Source organism: Colobus angolensis, unplaced genomic scaffold (assembly GCF_000951035.1).
Source record: "Colobus angolensis palliatus isolate OR3802 unplaced genomic scaffold, Cang.pa_1.0 Scaffold52, whole genome shotgun sequence".
Lineage (NCBI taxonomy): Eukaryota > Metazoa > Chordata > Mammalia > Primates > Cercopithecidae > Colobus > Colobus angolensis.
Window position 1 is genome coordinate 146,066 of NW_012118710.1, and position 13,168 is coordinate 159,233.

At 40.1% G+C, this 13,168-nt stretch overlaps 2 protein-coding genes across 2 annotated transcripts in view; one reads left to right on the forward strand and one right to left on the reverse strand.

Moving 5' to 3' along the window:
- SMIM19 (small integral membrane protein 19) overlaps positions 1–135 on the reverse strand; it is an 11,814-nt gene extending 11,679 nt beyond the window's left edge. The window contains exon 1 of the mRNA XM_011960634.1: positions 98–135. The gene's annotated coding sequence lies outside the window, so the exon portion shown is untranslated. The remainder of the gene's footprint in view (positions 1–97) is intronic.
- A 4,504-nt stretch (positions 136–4,639) lies between these two features.
- SLC20A2 (solute carrier family 20 (phosphate transporter), member 2) overlaps positions 4,640–13,168 on the forward strand; it is a 127,042-nt gene continuing 118,513 nt past the window's right edge. Inside the window, exons 1-2 of the mRNA XM_011960632.1 lie at positions 4,640–4,958; positions 5,965–6,128. The gene's annotated coding sequence lies outside the window, so the exon portion shown is untranslated. The remainder of the gene's footprint in view (positions 4,959–5,964; positions 6,129–13,168) is intronic.

The window sequence follows — 13,168 nt, forward strand, 5'->3', positions numbered from 1 at the left end:
CGTGCCCCGAGCCTGCTGGCCCACGTGGACCTGGCCGTCGCTTGCCGTGCGGCGCCTTTGCGAAAACTCGACGGAAGTGTCAGGGACCCGGCGTAACCTGCGAATGCCCGGCGCCTCCTGCTCCGCTGTGCGCGCGTGGGGCGGGACTCGGCGGGGGAGGGGTCGTGTATGTTGTCCCACCTGGCGCGATGAAGCTGGGCAGCGCAGAGGATTTCTTTTTTGGTCTTGAGGGCATAGAGTCCCTTTTCATATTCACGTGTACTCTTAAGAAAGCGTCTGTTATCCAAACTGGCTTTCCATTCTCCCCGTCCTAAATGGTGCGTGGCTGACACCGTAGTGTTTTCAAAACTGGATTTGGCCAGGATGCTATAGCATTGTCAGTGTAAGTGCCTTTTGGCTATTTTTATTTAATTGTGTAGTGACTTGACAGAAGTGTTTCCCAGCTTGACATAGGTAATGAATTTGCATAGGATTTCAGCATCAGTATGGAAGTGATCGGATGTCAGTGGTTGGTGCCACCTTGCAAATAAATGGCCACTGGTCCACGTAGTTCGTCTTTACAATACATTTTGAGCAAGTTCTCTAGGACCAGCTAACTGGTAATTATAAGTCACAGGACACCCTGCAGAGGTGAGAGCTAACATTGAACACTTAACAAGTTTTCTATTCTTTGTTTCATCTGTTACAGTTAAACTCACTTTTGTCTAGGGTAAGACCATTACTTCACGCAATAACATACTAGCTTAATGTACGGTGTTTATATGTATTTATATATAGTGTATATATAATCATATATATATAATTGTATAATATTTAGTTTGACTCTAAAGTTGGAAAATTAGGAAAATAACAGGTGATGTTGAGTACTGATTATTTGCGTGGCCTGTGCCAAATGGTGTGCATGCTTTATGTCACTTAATCTCAAAAGATTTGAATACGTGAGTTTGATTTCAGTGTGTCCACATGTGAAACGTGTACATTATTGTTATTGTTTTGTTTTTTTGAGACGGGATTTTGCTCTTATTGTCCAGGCTGGAGTTCAATGGCACTGTCTTGACTCACTGCGACCTCTGCCTCCCGGGTTCAAGCGATTCTCCTGCCTTAGCCTCCCAGGTAGCTGGGATTACAGGCGCCTGCCACCACGCCCAGCTAAGTTTTGTATTTTTTAGTAAAGATGGGGTTTCACCATGTTGGCTAGGCTGGTCTCGAACTCCAGACCTCAGGTGATCCGCCTGCCTTGGCCTCCCAAAATGCTGGGATTACAGACGTGAGTCACAGCCACCGCTCCGGCAAACGTGTACATTAAATGCTTGTTTCTGCTTTTGTAAAATAAGAGTGTTGGCAATATAAAATGTTACCCATAGAGTAAATTAATGTGTTGTTTCAAGTTGGAATATGGCTTTAAAAATTCATAAAAGTACAATTAGTCCCTTTATTTAGGTGCTGAATAGTTTCCAAAGCCCCGTGTCTCTTATTTATCAAAGTTTCCATTATATAACATTGTCACCCAGTGAACAGGCTATGCTAGGACACTGGAAAAAGGTAAATATTGAGAAAGCCCTAATGGTCCTTTGTTAAATGGCCCCTCTTTCCATATTTAATTTCTAAGTGACATTCCTAATTAAGGGTAAACAAACATAATGAAACAAGACTAATTTTCCAATACCAAACTAAAAAAAAAACAAAAAACAGTGGACTGGCTATTTGTTGATGAGTCTAGGGCAGTTTTACTGGGCATTTGAATGTTAAGGATGTTATTTACATTGTAGGTAGTTGTGAAAGATTTGTGTGTCTAAGTTTTTGGTTTGCCTTTAAATGTCTTGAACATATGCTTAGTATTGAGTCCAGTACTTTGTGCATTAATAGTAAGTTTTTTATTGGATTTAATTGAATAGTTTTGGCTTCCTTAATTTTATTTTGAAGATAGAATTTAATGATTTGTGTAGGCATAACAGTTCCAATTAACAATGATTCTGAGATGAGCGTAGGGTTTAACTTAACAGTTCACATTTTCTTGGGAGTTGAAAGGACTGGAGAGTTGGATGTGTGTCTTCTTTGTGATTAAAAAAGCATGTGGAACTTAGCTATCAGAAGATTCTGGTGGTCCATCTTTGGGAAGAGGAAAAGATTAAGAATGCTTTGCTAGTCAGTATTTACAAGAGGGTTTCTTTACTTAAAGTCATTTTCTTTGGGGAGGGGAGGAGTTGAGAGTTGTCATCAATGGAAAGATCTTAGAATGAAAAAGATGTACATGTTTTCTTTTGGAGTGAATCTGTGACTGGAAATGGGGTTTCACCATGTTAGCCAGGATGGTCTCGATCTCCTGACCTCATGATCCGCCCGCCTCAGCCTCCCAAAGTGCTGGGATTACAGGTGTGAGCCACCATGCCCGGCCTATGTGCTTTTTAAAGATGGCACTGGTTTAGAATACAGTATATTACAGTACATGAAAAAATTTTGGAATTTCTGTATGTTTGTCACTGTTGGAAAGCCGTAGTGAGTGTAATAACAGCATTGGCTCCTGTTCATAAGGCATTTAAATGATGTGTTTCCTATGACAGGAAGACAAGCCTTTCTCATTCCTTCAAAATTTGGCTCTCAGATGGAGTGCCCTTTAAGCTCCCTGAATGCAGGGACTTCTTCTGTTTCACTCATTGTCTTTTCCCTGGGGCCTATAACAGAACCTGGCAAACAGTGCTACGTAAACCTTTGTAGAATGAGCACATTCCCTGGGGAATCCTCTTTCCACTTTCCACTAGTGAAGATTCCACCTGCCTTTAGGTGCAGGGCCACTCCAGCCTGACTTTCTCTGCAATCTGCAGCCCACAATGACTCTTGGAACATTTACTGTGTATACCACACTCTGTGACAGTTAATCTTTTATAGCTTTATATTGATACATGAGTGTTTCATGTATTTTGTTTCCTCACCCAAAATATAAGTTCTTCAATGCTATGGGATGTCCTATTTTTGAGAATTGCCTTGGTATCCAGTATAATATATAATATATAATATTATATATACATATAATATTATTACATCTATTATATATAATATATATTGCATATATTACATATGTAATATATAATATAATGTAATATATAATATATATAGAGAGAGTAGGTTTATATTTACCTATTAAATGAATGTTACTGTGGGGAAACATCAAAGATATTCAAAATGTTAGGTAGTATTTTAGTTAGGCAAACCTAGTGTACACATGTGAAACAGTACTAGAATTTGGAGCTAAATAAGAGTTAATACTTATGTTGTGCTTAAAATGTGAACCTCACAACAATCCTTTGAAGTAGGTACAATTATTTTCTCATTTTTCAGAGGAAGAAATGGAGACAGCAAAGTAATTAAGTTTCTTGCTCAAGATCGTACCGGAAATCATAAGGAGGCAGTCTGGCTCCAGAGGCAGTGTGGTTTCTCTGAGGATATTTACTTTATACTTCGAAGGGAGATCTAAGCACTACTTTTGCAGCTGTAAGAGATGCTCTTTTAAAAATTTCAAAGTAGCCTAAGAGATTGCAGTGTCTCTAAACTGCAGAAGGAATGCTGGATTTTCTATAGAGAGGACATTGATAATGGAATGGTTAAGGGGACATTATATATTGAAATGACTAAAGATGGGGGAGAGAAACTGAAGTTTGAATCTCAAAGCTGAGGATTATAATTCTTTATAGATGCTGAATTCTAGAACAGTGATTCACCAGGACATAGGACAATGACTGCTTGTTACTAATTTAGTGTCAAAAAACTTATGCCAAATAAAATAATATTGAATGACACTGGATATCTTACTGCATTTCTTTTTTTAAACGCTTACCAGATTTGATGCCCTAGTGGTAGTAATTTACCTTAATGTGGGTATTACTAAAGGTTTCCTATACACTTCTGTCCATTTGCTTTGTCTTTTTGTGAAAAAAATTTTTTTTTTTTTTTTTGAGACGGGTTCTCACTCTGTTGTCCAGATTAGAGTGCAGTAGTGTGATCTCACTGCAGCCTCTGCCTCAAGCAATCCTCCCACCTCAGCCTCCAGAGTAGCTGGGGCTACAGGCACGCACCGCTGTGCTCAACTAATTTTTAAATTTTGTGTAGAGATGAGGTCTCACTGTACTGCCCAAGCCAGTCTTGAACTCCGGGGCTCAAACAACCCTCCTCCTCAGCCTCCCAAAGTGCTGGGTACGTCAGTGAGCCATTGTGCCTGGCCTTTTTGTATAATTTATTTTTTTTTAGACAGGATCTGGCTTTGTCACCCAGGCCGGAGTGCAGCAGCGCGATCTCGCCTCACTGCAGCCTCCGCCTGCTGGGTTCAAGCGATTCTCCTGCCTCAGCCTTCTGAGTAGTTGTGATTACAGGCACTTGCCACCACACCGGCTAATTTTTGTATTTTTAATAGAAGACAGGGTTTCACCATGTTGGCCAGGCAGGTCTCAAACTCCTGACCTCAGGTGATCCACCCACCTTGGCCTCCTAAAGTGCTAGGATTACAGGTGTGAGCCACCGTGCCCAGCCTTTTTGTAGAATCTTGATCCACTTTTTCAGGTTGTATTGAGCAATAAAGAACACTGTTGCGGTCAGGAGGTCTCTTCTAACCAAGTAATACTTTGGTGGAAAAAAATGTAAAATTGTGTGGTTGATTTGGTGACACACCTGGAATAAAGTCAGTTTGAAGCTGTTTAGAATTAGATGAGGGCCTACAAATTTCAGCAAGATGAAGAACAGTGGTATTTCTCTGAAAGCCACAGTATGTCTCCCTTTTGTTGGGAGCTGACAGTATGATTTTGGGGGGCATTGGGCATTAACGGTCACTGAATCTAAATGGCTCCACAGATAGGGGAGTAAATACATCACCATACCAGCTGTCCAGGAATCAGGAGGAAGTACCCTTGAATGAAGCATGGGCTGCAAGCCTGGTTAGCAGCCAGGGAGGACACACACACATGTTGCAGGTACAGTATTCTGTATTATACAGATTGTTTCCACTGGGAAGGATGTCATGTCATTTATCTTGAGAGTAGCTTCAGAATTTGAGTCAGTGATGAAATGACGTGCTGCTTTGGTTATGCTCCCGTAAGAACATTACATATTTTGGGATGGCCTGCATAAAAGAAACTTGTGATAATGAATATTGACCTACACCTTGTGTTCTGTTTAAGTATCTGAGGAAGTATTTTGGAAAACTTGAGTTAAAATAATCTATATTGAAGTTTTTATCCAATTTGCACGTTAGCCCTAATCTTCATTTCAGGCTCTTCCCTGAATGGAAAACTTTTAGGGAAAGAGAGAGTAATACGCTGATTAATTTATTTTTAGCCTACAAAGCTAGGATAATTTAATGAAATCTCTACTAGCCCCATGTTATGAATTTTAGGGTTGGAAAGCTGGATTCTGGACATGATCTATTCTTTAACTAGGAATGTACAGCAGAATGACCCAGGGTTTATCCTGAAAGTAACACTTAACCCTTGAGATGCAGATTTGGTAGAGCTGCTGCCACAGGCCCTGGACATCAGTATTAAACCATCCTTAAGTGATTCTGGTGCCTCTTCTCCCGTAAGAAGAACCAGTCCTGTATTTTATATTTAAGAAGACCTGGGCAAACAAATGACTTGCCTAGATTTGGTTCAGTGGTACGAAGATTTAATCACGAGATAATACAGTTTCAGAATCCTATGGCTGGAAGAAGTTTACCAAGTCATCAATTCAGTAGTTCATCTTACAGTGGATTGTAAACCATGCTTGTCAATTATTTGCAGTACTTTTATTGTATACCCTGTGATGCCCTTTTAAGTTTTTTTGAAAATATTGTATACTTAAAACCGAAGTAAAACATTAAAATTTCTTATTAGAATTATTTTTCAGTCTAAGCTGAAATATAATATTGTATGAAAATTTACACTGCATTATTAGTTTTTTTTTTTAATCTAGTTGATTTTCAACTTTTCTTTTTTAAAGGCATCTCCTTGGAAACAATGCCATCTTTGAATGTGAGAGATAAACCTAGTTTCAGCATATCTGCAGCAGAGACCAGTGCATCAGGCTTATTCCCACAGGAAGCCGCCTAAAGCCTGTGGCGCGGCAACCATTTCCAGGACTAAATAATAATGTGTCAGATGCCTGTGAGTGGACTGCCTGGCCAAATGACTCATGAAGATATTCACGGAAGAATAGTCAAAAACCAAAGAAAAGGCACATTATAGAAGCACCTTCAATTCCATCGAGGATTTTTGAGCAGCTAAAGAAGAAAGTTCTGAAAATATGAGTGACAGTTCTCCAGCATGTTTTTTTAGTTGTTTCTTACATTATCTTTGTTAACCCATCCGCTTTTGTGTATATTATTTGAGTTATTTTCCACTACTGCAATGGCTAATAATTTACTTAGGCTCAGAGTTTTACTCTGTGTGGACAGAAACACAGGAGGTACCAACAGTGGGAGAACAAATAGGAACGGTTCACTGGGATGTTGGTCCCCAGAAATTGGCTTTCATTGAATAATTCCTAAAGGGTGAGGTGTGCTGAGTTGCTTTTTCATGGTGATGTGCTGCTTCTTGTTCATACCCATATGACTTTAATTTCACCTTCCTTTATCTACTCCCAGCCTCGGTATATGCCTACTTTTTTTTGAATAATTTTTGGCACTAATATTTTTTCAATTTAAAAATTATATCTTCACAAATAGACCTTTGGTATAGTTGCATTTTACCCTAGGTTATTTTCTAGGATCAAGAATAGAACAATTTCTGTTCTTTCCAGCGTTATTCTTTACTAATCATATGTTCTTATTCAGTGTTTTGTTGTTCTCATATTCTAGGTGAAAATGAAGGGTAATCTCTATATTCTATTTTCAGTTTTCTGGGAGATCAGAAAAACATGGGTAATAGAAATGTATGGAAAATTTACAAGGTCTCTTAACCATTGTGTTAAACTTGCATTAAGCTTCTTTTTTAACAATATCAATGTCAGTGTTACCTCTTCTTTCCTTTTTATTTATTTTTTATTTATTTATTTATTTAGAGACGGAGTCTCATTCTGTCTCTCAGACTGGTTGGAGTGCAATGATGCAATCATGGCTTACTGCAACCTCTGCCTCCCAGGTACAAGTAATTCTCGTGCCTTGGGCTCACGAGTAGCTGGGATATTTAGTAGAGACCAGGCTTCACCATATTGGCTAGGTTGGTCTTGAACTCCCAACCTGAGGTGATCCACCCACCCCAGCCTCCCAAAGTGTTGGGATTGCAGGCGTGAGCCGCCATGCCCGGCCCCTTTTGTTGTTTTGAGGGGCAGGCAGTAAGAAGCAGGGATTTCTTCAAATGCTAGTAAGCACAAAGAGAGAGAGGAAGAAGTTTTTGTAATTAACAAATGAACAGGGCTGGGCATGGTGGTGTGAGAGGCCGAGGTGGGCGGATCACAAGGTCAGGATTTCGAGCCCAGCCTGAGCAACATGGTGAAACCCTGCCTCTACTAGAAATACAAAAATTAGCCAGGCATGGTGGTACACGCCTGTAATCCCAGCTAGTCAGGAGGCTGAGGCAGGAGAATCACTTGAACCTGGGAGGTGGAGGTTGCAGTGAGCTGAGATCATGCCACTGCACTCCAGCCTGGGCGACAGAGCAAGACTCCGTCTCAAAAAAAAAAAAAGAACAGTCGATCATTAAGGCCATTAATGTGCATGGACAGTTTTTTTGAGATGGAGTCTTACCCTGTTGCCCAGGCTGGAGTGTGATGACGCAGTCTCGGTAAACATAAACCTGCTCTGCAACCTCCACCTCCTGGGCTCAAGCGATTCTTGTGCTTCAGCCTCCCAAGTAGCTGGGATCACAGGCATGTGCCACCACGCCCAGCTACTTTTTTGTATTTTTAGTAGAGATGGGGTTTTACCATGTTGGCCAGGCTGGTCTTGAACTCCTGGCCTCAAGTGATGCACCTGCCTCACCCTCCCAAAGTGCTGGGATTACAGGTGTGAGCCACTGCAGCTGGCCTAATAGACACATTTTTAGTAAGTAGTTTGTTGATTAGAATGAACAGCACTTGCTATGTCATTGTTTTTCACTATTATGGCTAAGTCAACCTCATCAACAATTTCTTCTGTAAATTGAGGACAATTTTTACTTTTATGAATGAAGTCTTACCCAGCAGGGAGAAGTATAAACAAAGGAACATATTTTTAATTTAATGAAGCAAAATTCCATACATCATTTTAAAAATAGTGTTTCTTTCCCTGATAGGCCTCTTCTGCATCATTCTTTTAGCTTCCTTCTGCCCTGTTTATCACTTGGTCCCACTTTTATATTTTTCCTCTTCAGTCCAGAATTTCTTGTTTAGTTTCTTGTATTTTGCCTACTCCCTCCCTTCTTCATGATTCAGCCTAGTCTTTCCGCCCTCTCTGGACTTGGGTGTGCCTCTTTCCTCTGGGCCACCTCATCTTTTGCTGCTGTTAGCCCTCCCGCCTGCTCACCTGCCGCTTCACCCTCGCCTGTGGTCCACTCGCATTCCACTCAGCCCGGTCAGTCCTGCTCCGTTCTCCACTGCTTCGGTCTTCCATGTGTTTTTATCTAGCTCTGGTTCCTTCTCGTCTCCACATTTGTATTGTTTTCTTTCTATGCTTATTAGTCCTTGTGCACTTGGTCCTTGAGCTCTTTTTCTGTTAATAGGTATTACTAGATGGATTTGTTGTCTGCCTTTACATAGAACACACATCCTTACTGTGCATTTCCTGGGTAGCCAGGATGAATCAGTTTTTATTAACTTTCCTTCCAACATTGAGCTTCCTGTGTTTTCTGCTTCTAAGAATTAGATTAGTATTCTAGAAGACTAATACTACTTTAAAGACAGTCAAGATAGTCATATGCTACCATTTCAGCCCTTTATTCTAGAGTTTGTGACATTTCTCATTCCCTTGAAAGATTAAAGAACACCCAAAGCAAGTTTGGGGTGGAGGTGGGAAAGGGCAGGAAGAGAAAGGTAAGTGCTATAAAAGGACTCATTGTTAATTTCTAGAAATTGGACTGAAATCTGAAAGCAGAAGCCTTAACATTTTTTAGATAGAAGATCCCTGAAAAGAATAAAAAGTATCTGTACTTCTGTTAACTAGCTTTAGTATTGGGTCATTTGTAGTTTACATTCTCCTTTAAGTTTTAAGACCTTCAGTGTTTAACAAAGCAGAGACTGGCCAGGCACAGTGGCTCACACCTGTAATCCCAGCACTTTGGGAGGCCGAGGTGGGCGGATCACAAGGTAGGAGATTGAAACCATCCTGGCCAACATGGTGAAACCCTGTCTCTACTAAAAATACAAAATAAATTAGCTGGGCCCGTGGCGGGCACTTGTAGTGCCAGCTACTGTGGAGGCTGAGGCAGGAGAATCGCTTGAACCCGGGAGGTGGAGGTTGCAGTGAGCTGAGATCACACCACTGCACTCCAGCCTGGGTGACAGCGAGACTCTGTCTCAAAAAAAAAAAAAAAAATAGAGACTTAATCTTGTAAATACTCATTTTATTTTTGAGAGGCTCGATGTCTCCTTAAATATTAACCTGTGGCATTTTGTAATTTTACTGTAATAGTGTCAGAATGCCATTAACAACTAACCCTTTTCGTTTCTTGTGTGGGAAAGCTTATAAATTATGGGGTCTTGCCCCTCTGGACCCTGTAGTTGTAGCATACTGAAAATGGAGCTTTTGGTAAAACTTTATATTATACTGTTGACTCACATTGTCTCATATTTTTCTTTTATACTTCTGTATTCTATGAATATGGTGCTGTCCTGTCATTGAATTATTATAATGTATGTGAACTGCTGGAGGTAGACTGATGTGAGTGCAGTTCTTCAACTTAAAAACCCTTATATATCACATTTGTGGTGTTTAAGATATAAGAACAGCCCTACAAAGAGGGGATGATTATATCAAATAATTCTTTCTGCTGAGCCTGCCTTAATTGTGAGGGTGGTGGTTTGGGTATCTTGGAGCTAAAAGAATGGCTAAGAGTCCACTAATGGTCCTGTAGTGTTTACTATCCCTGAGCAGTGAGTAAAGAATGGCCGCAAAGCCACAGAGAGGCTACTAACAAGGAACTTACGTAGGTGTGCCAGCTCCGGCCTGTGTTCTGGAACTATAGAGATGAATAAGGTATGGTCCTTTCTCTCTGGAGGGTCACAATTGAATAGGGAATATTAATACATGAATGATTGCAGTACAGTGTGGCAAATGCTAAAATATATGCATGCAGCAGCTATTACAGGAGAACTGATTAGTAGGGAGAGTCTGGCCGGGCTCGGTGGCTCATGCCTGTAATCCCAGCACTTTGGGAGGCCGAGGCAGGCAGGTCACTAGAGGTCAGGAGTTCGAGACCAGCCTGCCAACATGGTATAAACCCCGTCTCTACTAAAAATACAAAGAAAAAAGCCAGGCGTGGTGGCGGACATCTGTAATCCCAGCTACTGGGGAGGCTGAGGCAGGAGAATTCCTTGAACCCGGGAGGCAGAGGTTGCAGTGAGCTGAGATCATGCCACTGTACTTCAGCCTGGGCGACAGAGTAAGACTGTCTCAAATACAAAACGAAAAAAACTAACCATATTACTTTATAGTCTGTCCCCTCAGACTATAAAGTCTTTATATAGTCTTTATAGTCTGTCCCCTCAGACTATAGTTTTTTAACTAAAAAAAAACCCCTTTTTTAGTTAAAAGAAGTTTATTTAGCCTGATCAGTTTACCAGATGTCTTTTTCAGTGACTTTTGTCTCTTCCATAAATCCATTCTCAAAATTTGCAACAGTTGAGCATATTTGACCAAAATGTGCCACAGGCTTCTGAAGCCTATTCAAGAAGAAGCATGTCAGCATTATTGGAGTAGATCTTCACGATGACTGCTTTTGGGAAGATTGGAGTAAAATTTATGGATACAGAAGTTTTGGAGTATGTTAGGAAATTACTAAGTCTTTTTATAGTTGTAATCCCAACACTGGGTTATATATATTTAATACCAACCTGAGTATATTTTGTGAATAATATCTTTTTTGGAGACTTGGACAAAGTTAACTTTTTTGCTTTTTTAAAAGGTGCTGCTTAAATTAACTTCCTTTAACAACCAGACTAAACAATCTGCATTTCTAATGTAGAAAAAATATGGCACAGTGATTTGATATTTTGTTTATGGTTTATTATCTTCCTAAATTATCAGTTCTTTAAAATATGGGTCTCTGGCCTGTATACCATCTGATAAATTAGGTTGGGTAAATTTTTGACCTGAAAAAAGTCATTCTTCTGTCCCAGGTTGTTTGGCTTGGAAAAAAAAAAAAAAATCACGTATTCATTGCATGATTAAACTTGTCCATTAGATTGTGATTTTGCACGTTATAAGGATTGTAACTGGGGTAATTTTAAAATGTTGGTATTTGGATAGAACTACCAGCCCAGGATTTTGATAAATATCAAAATATATATTGTATCTAAAGTTTCTTTTTAAAAAGTTATTATTTCACTTATAATCAAAAGGTTTAAATAAGTTTAGTGTATATTTTATGATGATTATTATTTTGTATCGATTCAGAGATAGGAAAACTGTATTCCCATAGAAAGGGAGACATGGTGCATTAATATTCCAAAGCTTAGTTTAAGCTGGTGATGATTAGAAAAGTGGCTTTCATTTGTGTTCTCTAGAAGATTCTCAGTAGTCCTGTGGGCATGTGAACAACAGCATGTGTAATCTCCATAATGAATGTCTTGTTAGCAGAAATGTCTGAGGCATTGCTGAGATGTAGAATGAGCTGAGGTACTGATTTTGTCTTTCATGGCTCCCTATTATGTTTTTAGAGAAACTGAGCTTTTCCTGACAGTGTTTAGTTTTTCTTGGATATTAATGCTATTAATAGTAACAGTTACCATTATGGAGCCTCAGTAGGCTCTTGACATACATTAACCCATTGCTATTACTCATGTAATTTTCTAATAAAACTTGATGTGATAAAATATATTTTCTGTAATATACTCATAGAATATGTGGTTATAAGTAAATAAATAGATGTTGGGGGAGTCCTCCAGATTGGTTGTATTACTTTTTTTTTTTAATTCTTTTAATTTTAAAATTTCTTATTTATTACATTTTAAAAAATGAGGAAATGGGCCAGGTGAGGTAGCTCACACGTGTAATTCCAGTGCTTTCAGAGGCCAAGGCAGAGACGCCATCTCTTCAAAAAAAATGTAGCTGGGTATGGTGGCATGTGCCTGTAGTCCCATCTGCTTGGGAAGGTGAAGTGGAAGGATTGCTTGAGCCAAAGAGTTTGTGGTTATGGTGAGGTATGATCACGCCACTGCACTCCAGCCTGTGTGACAGGGTAAGACCCTGTCTCAAAATATAATAATAATAATAATAATAATAATCATAGGCCGAGCTCAGTGGCTCACGCCTGTAATCTCAGCACTTTGGGAGGCCAAGGGCAGGGGATCACCTGAGATCAGGAGTTCGAGACCAGCCTGACCAACATGGAGAAACCCCATCTCTACTAAAAATACAAAAATTAGTCGGGCATGGTGGTGCATGCCTGTAATCCCAGCTACTCAGGAGGCTAAGGCAGGAGAATCGCTTGAACCTGGGAGGCAGAGGTCACGGTGAGCCGAGGTTGCGTGGAGCCGAGATCGCACCACCACACTCCAGCCTGGGCGACGAGCGAAACTCTATCTCAAAAAAAATTAACAAAAAATAAATAAAGAGGACTTTGAGGGAGGATATGATGGAATTGCCCAAGATTGTGCAGAAAGTAAATGATTAAACCAGGGTTTTAATCTAAGTCTGATTAAATCCTGTGCTTTCAACCAGTTTTCTGTACTGCCTTTTCAAGTATTTCCCCTTGAAAAAGTAAAATTTAGCTATTTTATAAATGCATATTTTTTTCTTTTTTTGTTTTTGTTTTTGTTTTTGTTTTTGAGATGGAGTCGCGCTCTGTCACCCAGGCTGGAGTGCGGTGGCACAGTCTCTGCTCGCTGCAACCTCCGCCTCCTGGGTTCACGCCATTCTCCTGCCTCAGCCTACCAAGTAGCTGGGACTAAAGGTGCCTGCCACCACACCCGGCTAATTTTTTTGTATTTTTAGTAGAGACAGGGTTTCACCATGTTAGCCAGGATGGTCTCGATCTCCTGACCTCATGATCCACTCGCCTCAGCCTCCCAA